We start from the raw sequence: 9087 nt of genomic DNA, 5'->3' as shown, positions 1-9087 counted from the left end.
CCCACGCCATGGCCGACGCCATCGCCGCCACCCCCTCGCCGTAGCCACGCCCTCCGTCAACCCCACGCTGTGCCACCGTGTCCAGGAGCTCCACCGCCGTCCACTTCTTCGAGCTAGCCGAGCCCCGTGTGCTCGTGCGGCCCGAGACCACCGCACCGACCTCGCCCGAGCTCGCCGTCGCCGGAGATCCCCTTCAACACCGTCGTCGCTCCGGTCCATCTCCGGCCACACCAAGGGCTTCGTCGCACTCACTGTGAGCTTAGCCATCTTCCCCCCTCCTTTTCTTGCTCCCGAGCTGTGCAGCGACCTCCCGGAGCTCAACTGCACCCACCGCCATGGAGCTCGTCTCCGACGTGCTCCCGGTCACCCTCCGACCACTCCACGGTGTCCATCATGCTCACCGTGTCACTTAGCATCTAGCTAGCCACTCCCCGAGCCTCACCGACCCCTCTAGCGTCAAGTTCGTCTTCGGCCGAACCCCGGTGGCCGCCAAAGTCGTCGCCGGCGCCAACTCCGGCCACCCCGACCCCAACGGACTCCACCAAGAGCTGCGGCTCGACCTCAGCTCCACTCCGGTGGCCTCCGCGGCTCGTTTGGTTGCCGGAACGGCAAAAATCACTTCCGCCGCCGCGTCGGGCTCGCCGGCGGCTAAACGCCGGTGCAGCCGACCCGGGTTTGACCACGGGTGGGCCCTGGTTGACTCCCCTGAGTCAATGACAGGTGGGGCCCAGCCCTGTTAATTAAACAGGTTTAGTTTTAATTAAACTTTAATTAATTTAATCACCCTGACATGCGGGACCCACTGTCAGTTTTGACCTGGACCTGTTCCGTTGACCTGCTGACGTCAGGCTGACGCAATAATTGATTTTCTGGAATTAATCTAATATAGGAAATTCCAGAATATATTTTAAACTTCAAAAATTCATAACTTTTATTCTGTAACTCCAAATCAGACAAATTATATATGAAAAATGATCAGAAAAATCCAATCTATCCATCTGTACTATTTTCATGCATGACTAAGCAAGTTAACTTGATGTTTAATGCAGAACAAGGAAAAGCACTTTAAGAGGCCATGTTTGAGTTTGAAATTTGAATCTTTGATTCAAATTGGTTCAAACCCTTCTGGTCTTAGTTGCATTAGCCCAACACACTCATATTGCTATGTTTCATGCATGCATCATATTGTTGCACATTGTTTGGTGATGGTTGTATATCGGTGTTCTTTGCGGCAGGATCTGCCCCCGAGGAGTACCGTGATTACCCTAACGAAGAACCGTATCAGTGCATCGAACCATCAGGCAAGCAACCAACCATTTGATCATATCGATACAATCCCATGTTCTCGCTCCTGCTCTCTTTTACTGCATTAAGACAACGCGTTTCAAACTGCTGTGTGCTACGGTAGTTGAACCCATTTCCTCTGCATGACCTGTCATTGCCACAGTAACTAGATGAAACCCACTAGCATGTGTAGGAGTTGATTGAGCCATATGTATGTGTTGTTCCTACCTTGCTATGCCTGCTATGCTTAGAGTCGTGTCAGGTCTGGTTCATCTGGGTGATGGCTAGAGTGAAATGATTATGTCGGTAATGAGAGTGGTGTGGTGAACACGATTTGGTAAAGGTATCGATGAGAGGCCATGTAGGAGTACATGGTGGGTTGTTTCATTGAAGCCGACCTTAAGCACTGAGATCTGTATGTGTGATTTAAGATACAGCTACTACCATGCATTGGGCCCTGAAATATGACCCCGCTCGACTTCTTATTCACCCTAGCTCTCTGTCCAGGAGTTGCAAGTAGTTTCTGGTGTTTGTAGCCTACTGGAGGCCGTGGACAGCGCTGACCGTAGGGGTGGGCTGTGATGCGGTAGGTACGTGGCACGGTGTACCGAATACCCGTTAGGTATCTCGGGAACCCTGTTCACATCGTTCGGGGCCGTATGGGAAACCTCGGCCGGACTCCCTGCGGATGGAACCTGGATAGGTGATAAACCTGGACTAGAGGCTTAAGTGTTTAGGTAGGTCGTGGTCTACACCCACGTCGGCTTTCGCTTGAAGTCTGCCGAGCACATGTCGTGTGCAGACGCTAAGTGGTGGAAACATGTATGAATAAGTACACCCCTGCAGGGTTATCATGATCTATTCGAATAGCCGCGTCCGCGGTAAAGGACTACTTGGTTGCCTATACAGTTCATAGACAAGTAAATGGAAACTACTACAATCCTCAAGATAAGTGTGAGTGCCGAGGATGGCTCTTCCGTAGGAAGACGGAGGTGGATCCTCGGTAGTGTATTGAAGTGGTGAGTAGTGGACTCGTGTACGCAAAACCATTTCGAGTTGGAGTCTCGTAGGTTAGCCTAGCCAAGAGTCAAAGCTGGCTTGCTGCAACAACTCCACCAACCCTTCTTGATAATGTGCATGTATGTAGGATCTGATGTAAGTCTTGCTGAGTACCTTTGTACTCATGTTGCTATAATTTACATTTTTTACAGAAGACGCTGCAACCCCTTCTGATGGGTTCTACGTAGACGTTGACATCAATGAGTAGGCTAAGGCCCAGGTGGTGATCCTGAGCTTGTGAAGGACCACGTAGTATAACTAGGCTTTCCAAGCCTCTTTTATTCTTCTAGTTGTCTGTACTCAGACAAGTTACTTCCGCTGCTGGTTTGTATGACTGTATGACTTGAATGCTGGGTCGTGTGACCCGTACCTTTGTGTATGTTATGTATGGCTCTCTGAGCCTTAAATAAAGTACTTGTGTCGTAGAGTCATGTTGTGATGCCATGTTGTATTTGCACATATCGAGCATATTGTGTGTATGTTATTGAAATGCTTGGTATGTGTGGGATCTGACTATCTAGTTGTTTATCTTTAGTAGCCTCTCTTACCGGGAAATGTCTCCTAGTGTTACCGCTGAGCCATGGTAGCTTGCTACTGCTCTGGAACACTTAGGCTGGCCGGCATATGTCCTTCTTCGTTCCTGTGTCTGTCCCTTCGGGGAAATGTCACGCATTGAGTACCGGAGTCCTGTTAGCCCGCTACAGCCTGGTTTACCGGAGTCCTGTTAGCCCAGTGCTACAGCCCGAGCCCACTTGCTGATGACCGACACGTTCGTTGCTGGGTCATGAATGCCTGTCCCTGTAAGTCTGTGCCACTTTGGGTTTACAACTAGTCATGTCAGCCCGGGCTCCTTAACATATGGATGCTAGTGACACTATCATATACGTGAGCCAAAAGGCGCAAACGGTCCCGGGCAAAGGTAAGGCGACACCCATGGGGATACCGTGCGTGAGGCCGCAAAGTGATATGAGGTGTTACAGGCTAGATCGATGTGTCATCGAGTCGGGGTCCTGACAAGTCCTCTATTATCGTAATCACACTTGATATCTTTGGAACAGGGACGCTCAGCTCTATTTTAGTGGAACTGCACAAAATGATCGGAATGTTGCATGCTCCAGACAGCTACTTTTTTCCCAACATGCCTTGTTGATTTAGATAGAGCTGGGGGGACGTTGCTGCCAATGAAAGCATGGATCAATTTTAATTTAACACCTTCTCACAACTTTGTCTTCAGTTGTGATGTAATTATTAGCTCTGATCTGCTAATAATTGACATGCATTAGCAAGGAAGTTAGTTTTTTATTGTTTCCGAAGAGCATCGATGGCAAGACACGCGAAACAAAAGCTGAAAGCTCACACCATTGTACAATTTCATGTCGCTGGAAATTATTTGTATAGTACGTCAATTATGTAAACAAATGATGGAAGCTTGATAGCACTGCCAGAAGCCTCTTCATCATCCGGGTCCATGTGCCACGCACAAAATTATACTCCTTCGTTCCTAAATATTTTTCTTTTTACAAATTTCAAACGGGCATATTTTAGAGTGTAGATTCACTCATTTTGCTTCGTATGTGTACTCCCTCCGTTCCTAAATATTCTATTCACCTTAACAGAGATTTCAACAAGTGACTACATACGGAGCAAAATGAGTGAATCTACACTCTAAAATATGTCTATATACATCCGTATGTGCCAGTCCATTTGAAATCTCTAAAAAGACAAATATTTGAGTATTCACTCATTGAAATATCTAAAAAGACAAATACTCCGGAGTATATTTAAGAACCGAGGGGGTAGTGCAAAACCGCATGGGAGACTCAGCGCGGTCGTTGCGCCGCATTAATAGTGAGTAATGAGCAGTCAAATCATAAGCCCCACCTTTCCACTGTAAGTTGCTCTGAAGAAGCAACCATCAATACGCTCTTCTTTGAACCTGCTCATACTACTCCATCCGTCACTGTTTATACAACGCGCTTCAGAAAAAAGAAAAAAAAATCTGTGGGACCAAGGCGACTAGCGATCGGCCTGAAAAATAGCATTGGTAGTTATAGCACGGCGTCTATTACTAGAGGGAATAATGCGTACACACATGCATGCAGTGCTTCCACCCCGGGTACACACATGCATGCACTCCGTAGTAGTACAGTACATGGAGAGAAAATTGTGGACTTGATTGCGGTTACCACGCCCTAATTAATTAAGCATTAAACCAAACGCGTCTATAGTCTCTCTAGTGGTGGAAATGCATTGAGAGAAATGCATCATAATGAAGCGCGCCCTGTAAACTGTGACAGAGGGTGGAGTAGTATGAAGGTGCAAAACCAAGTACACGTACTACTGCGCTTGGCTCTTCGCCCCTTCGTGAAGTCGAACAATGATGGTACTCTGCATGTTGGGTACTACAGTGTATGCCTCTAACAATCTGACACCGAATGGACTGATGGATGTCCACTGAGGGTAGGTTGCATTAGTCAAAAGGCGTAAGCGAGCTTCACCTTGTCCTGCAAGCTTCTCCTCGTTCTGCGAGTTGACGGGACACACCAGAAAGTAGTGCTAGTCCATACTCCCTCCTTTCCGGTTAATATGGCTTAATCTTTTTTGCGGGTAAATGAGAGAGCTTTATTCATATATAAGCATCCTTAGGACGATCAGCCAAGACACTGGTCACTAGGAAGTGAGGTACCCCGCAAAAAAAGAAGTAGGAAGCGAGGTGTTTCACCAAGCCAGCTCTCGGCCACATTCAAAGTGCAGCAAGCACGGTTTGCACGAAGATGCGCCGCAAGGTTTGTTGGACTGTTTACATGCTGAATAACAAAAAAAGAGGAAATATTACTGAGCGCTACTATTTGTAACAGGATATGAGCCAGAATTAAGCGAGAATTGTGGCGAGTGTTCCATGCAATCAACTTCCATTATCACATGCGAGAACCCGCGAAGAGAACCAAATGTGTTGAAGATTGCTTTATCACATTTTAAAATTATAATAAGAGTGCAGAGGCTCCTCCATCCGGTTCCTAGTACTAGTATAGTACGTACCTTTATGGACTATAGTAGTAGTACTAGTAAACTTTGCGCTTGGCTATTCAGGAAGTCGAACAATAATAGCACTAGTAGTATAGTGTATGCTTCTGGCAATCTGACACCGAATTAACTGTTGCATGTCCACCGCCTGAGCGAGGGACATCTTGCATTAGTCAAAAGTTTCTCCTTGTCCTACGAGCCACCATGCGCAAGCTTCTCCCGTCCTGCAACCTTCTCCTCGTTCGACAAGTTGACGGGACACAGCAAAGTAATGCTAGTCCATGCTGCCTCCTCTCCGGTTAATATGGCTTAATTTCAAACGAGATAAATACACTGTCTGTCATTGTATATTTGTAAAAATACGGTCAGTGGACTTCATAATACGTTCATTGCGCTCAATATATATATATTCCGGTGTTCACACGGTCACTAGCTCACCCTGACTGAGTATGTGTGTGCATGCACATATAGGTTGAGCACTTGAGCGTGACCGTGTGTGTTCCGTCGTGTGCTCGGACATGCATGCATTAGGGCGTCGCGCGCGTTTTTGCGTCCATGTGTATGTGTGACTGTTGCATACACGTAGGGGGAGTACGTGTAGGGGCCACTAAGGAGAAGTCAAATCACACAGTAAGTTAGTCGGAAGAAGCAACCATCATTTCACTCTTGAATGACATGTACGCAATATAAAATGGTTGATATGGAGAGAAAAAGAAAACCACTATATATACACTAGCAGGAGCCTAAGCTACAAGCCTGCTTGCTTAGGTTGCTCTCTTCACAAGCATAGAACGACGGGCCTGATCCCGCAGCTGGGGGAAGGGAACAATGTTCTGCGTAGACGCGGTCGACATCGGCGAGGGAGAAAACCCACAGTCAGTGCGTCCCAATCGGGGGTCACCGCAGTATGGGCCGATGCCGCGTCCCAACCGCCCTTCTAGCTACAACCCGACGTCCCAGGTAGTCCATCTTCCTTTTGGAGCCGGCTTGCTCCACTGCCGTAGCTCCATCTCCATGTCTATCTTTCTCTACTTCTACCGGCTTCTATTTGTGATGAGTTTATGTCTCATGAACTAGTGCCAGTACTATTATTCTAATCACACTTCTTCAATATCTTTGCCATCAGGGATGCTCAGGTCAATTTTAGTGGAACTGCACAAAAGCATCGTATGATCCGAGGGTGCCAGCCGTCTTTCCTTCCCGACATGGAAAGTGCTATGGAACAAGAGGTACCATAAGGTGGAGAACCAAAGAGTGCTGCTTCTATTGTTGCTGACATTCTCACTAAAGAATCTCCCTCTAGCACATTCCTTTGACAGGTTCTACCTGGCCATGAAATTAAATCATGTTTAGGGTTTAGGGTTTAAGTCGTAGTGACTCCATCAGTAGTTTTTCTATCGTACACGCTCTCACAACTTTTTTCTTTAGTTGTGAAGTAAATATTGGCTATGATCTGTGAATCATTGAGATGCATCAGCATGCGTGTTAGTTTTCCTTTGTATTTGATGGAATGTTGTAACGGGGTAGCCTTGGAATAGGAATGAAAATGGAGTGAAAAAGTTTCCGTTTTTCCGGAGAAAAAATGGAAATGGAGAGAAACCAATGTTTCGTTTTGTTGGATTGCGCCATCGAGCAAAACCAACATTTAAATCACGTCTGTCATGTTCGTGTCTCACCCTCCTCCACGGCTCGACCCCGCACGGTCACTCGGCATGCCACTCACTGCAAACCGAGTAGTATACCATAACTTTCTCGCCTGCTTGTCGATGGATCGCGTCATGGAGTACTAGCACTACTGGAAGAGATTGACGAGTTGGGGGAGGACAGCTAGCTGTAGCACGGACTCCCAAGAACTTACACTACCAGAAGAGATCACGCATGTTGTAGCCGGCTATTGCGACCTTTGAACGCGGAGCAGCCGCGTGCACCCGGAAGCGGCGCGGGCGACGCTCTCTCGGCCGGCACGCTACAATCAATGCCGGCGCCAGTGAGAGGTCGCGTCCGCTCTGGCCGGGCATGAATGCGGCACTTACCGTTTCGGGCGGGAAGCACGCGCGGGTGATGAAGAGGGTTCGGGTTGGTCAGGACCGGCCATGGCAGCGGTCCGGACGTGCGCAAAGAAGAGATGTTGTACGTTAATATTGCTGCGTATATAATTAACAACGTAAATAATGTGCCAGTTGGACAAATATGATTGGAGATGGAGATGGAAATGCAATTTTACGTAAACACGGATATGCATGTCTATGTCTATGTGTGTGTGCGCGACGACTCTCGCGACCTGGAAGCGAGGGCGTGTTTTTGATCGAGTTTTCTTTCTTGGTACGTTAGAAAATCAGTTTGTCTAATTCACATCTAGATGTTATTTAAGGATATCACATCTAAGCTCCCACAAGTATATAATGTAGCAACAAGAAACAAAAAACTAGGAAAAGACCACAAACAGAATGGACATCAACTTATATGTAACATAACTATGTCACATCTAGATGTGTCCTAGACAGACCCATAAAAATTGTCCGCCAGTTTTCGTTTTTTTTCGGGAACGCGCGTATTCTATTTAAAACCACTGCTATGGAGAGATTTTTTTACTCCATTATAGCCTCTTATTTGATAGAGTTTCTCGCGTCTCGCTCTCTCACCCTCTCCATATCAAAACAAGATGATAGTGTCCACTCTATCTCTCTCCTCACCGGCGGTCATAGATCCAGCCGAATCCCGTCCGCTACGGGAGGTGAGGAGGTGCAGCGTTGACGTTGTCGCCGTCGGCGACGGAGGAAGCCGATGCGCACCGTCCTCTCGGAGCCGGCGCTGGCGCGGATGAAGATCCTTCGTGCCCTTGTTCGCTGCCGTCGTGTGGGCAGATCCCGCCCGCCCGCCTAAACAACATCTCGCCCACCTGAGGTATACCTTCTTGTACTGGTCCAGCTCCCCAGGTCGCTGCGTGCGGGTTTTCTTCTATGCGACTACTCCCCATCTCCCCATGCATAGTAGCTAGGGTTCGTCGGCTGGTCCAACATCACCTACTAGTACTATTATAGAGGAAATGCCACTCAAAAAATTGTCCTGATTTATGCCTCGGTGGAGGTATACATGTTGTTTCGACAAAAAGTATATGGTGGTTGTGTGTTCATTGTCCATATGGTGGTAGTACTATCACTGGTTAAATGAGGAAATGTTTTTTTCTCGGGTATCCTGGTTTAGTTCCCATCAAGATAATTATGATGTTTCTGTTTGTTGGCGTACTTTTTATTAATTCTTATTGACAATTGAGATGTCGTTGCTAACCCTTTTTTATATTTTTGGAAACAGCGATGCGTGTCTTCATACCCGGGCATGTCTTCCTCAATTTTAGTGGAACTGCACAAAATTGGATGGCCATTGTTGTTCCGCCTCACTGTCCTCTGCACGTGGTTCTTCCTTCCTCGAGCTTGATTACTGAGAAGAAAAGACCACGGTGAGGATTGTCGAACTTCTTAGGTGCCTCACCCAAACTTGATGTCAAATGGATGATGCATCACCACGATGACCTATCGATGCTCATGGTTGCGCCTCATGGCTGCGTCGGCTGGTGAAGCTGATCAATTTTTGACGAAAAACAAGCTGTCTTCCATCAGTGCTCTTTGCTTGTTACGCACAAAGATGATATCCTTCGTCGGTTCACCTTGATTGCGTTGGAGACGCAGTCGTCTTTCACGTTGGTGCAATTTTCGCTAGGGT

The sequence above is a fragment of the Triticum aestivum genome, chromosome 5A (assembly GCF_018294505.1).
Source record: "Triticum aestivum cultivar Chinese Spring chromosome 5A, IWGSC CS RefSeq v2.1, whole genome shotgun sequence".
Lineage (NCBI taxonomy): Eukaryota > Viridiplantae > Streptophyta > Magnoliopsida > Poales > Poaceae > Triticum > Triticum aestivum.
This window is presented reverse-complemented; position numbering follows the sequence as displayed.